The following is a 1,340-nucleotide window of genomic DNA, read 5'->3' as shown; positions in this document are numbered from 1 at the left end:
AGGTACACGCCCTTAACTGGAATCGAACCTGGGACCTTTCAGTCTGCAGGCCAACGCTCTATCCACTGAGCCAAACCAGTCAGAACCATCACTTCAAGTCTTCATTGCTCTCTAATGTCAGGGTAAAGAGCACCTTGAACAACTTCTATATTAATAAATTAAAATACTTCTATTTTAACCCCATCAATTCCTTGTGAGAAAACTCATCTCCATTATAACCATTTGATGCAGCAGTCCATGAAACATACTGTTATATCTGCATAAAGTTTTAATGACTACGAATACAATAAGGGCCGTATAGCTTTCTCTTCTATACTTATCACCAAACAGGAGAGACCAGGATGTGTGTGAAAATACAACTTGGAACAAGATGTAATTGGCCATATTGTCCTGAAGTACCCCAGATTATTAGAAGTAGTCAGATATATCTGAATGAATGAAAATTTTCTTGTGAAGGAGTACGAATGATCATTTGTTTTTATAATATTTGTTAGTAACTCAGTTTGACCTTTTGCCTTTCTCATTTCATGGGGTTAGGAAGTTAGAGCTCAGGCATGAGCAAGGCAGGATAACTTAGTCCTCTACAAAAGTCCTCTACTCATGAGCCTGAGGGTTGCTTCATATTGATTTTTAGGACACATGGACACGTATATTGAAATCATAAGATCACACTCAAAAGAAGTCTTTCCAGTAGAACTCTAACACTGTAACCAGAGCCTGGACACTGAGGAACAATTTAAGATTTGGCATGTACAAGGCCCTTTATTGAAATCTGCAATATTTTCATATTGAAGTGGCACATGATTCCAAAATACATAGGGGTGATAGGGGTACTGAAAATATCAGGCAGAAAACTGTAAAATTTGTCTAAACACTATGTTCTACACCTGAAACTAATACAAAATAAAATTAAATATAAACTATAATTGGGATCCTAGCCAATAAAATAGTAATATGCAAATTGACCATCACTCCAACACACAAGATGACTGCCCCCATGTGGTCAGAGATGGCCGGCATGGGATGGCAGTTGGGGAAGATCAGGCCTGCAGGGGAGAGCAGTTGGGGGAATCCAGACCAGCAGGGGAGGGCAGTTGGGAGGGACCAGGCCTGGAAGGGAGGGCAGTTGGGGGCAATCAGGCCTGCAGGGGAGGGCAGTTAGGGGTGACCGGGCTGGCAATGGAGGGAAGTTGGTGGTGACCGGGCCAGCAGGGGAGGGCAGTTGGGAGTGACCAGGTCTACAGGGGATGGCAGTTAGGGGCAACCAGGCTGGCAAGAAGGGCAGTTAGGGGTGACTGGGCCAGCAGGGGAGGGCAGTTGGGGGCACTCAGGCCGGCAGG

This window comes from Myotis davidii, unplaced genomic scaffold (assembly GCF_000327345.1).
Source record: "Myotis davidii unplaced genomic scaffold, ASM32734v1 scaffold751, whole genome shotgun sequence".
Lineage (NCBI taxonomy): Eukaryota > Metazoa > Chordata > Mammalia > Chiroptera > Vespertilionidae > Myotis > Myotis davidii.
Note: the sequence above shows the minus strand (reverse complement) of the source record.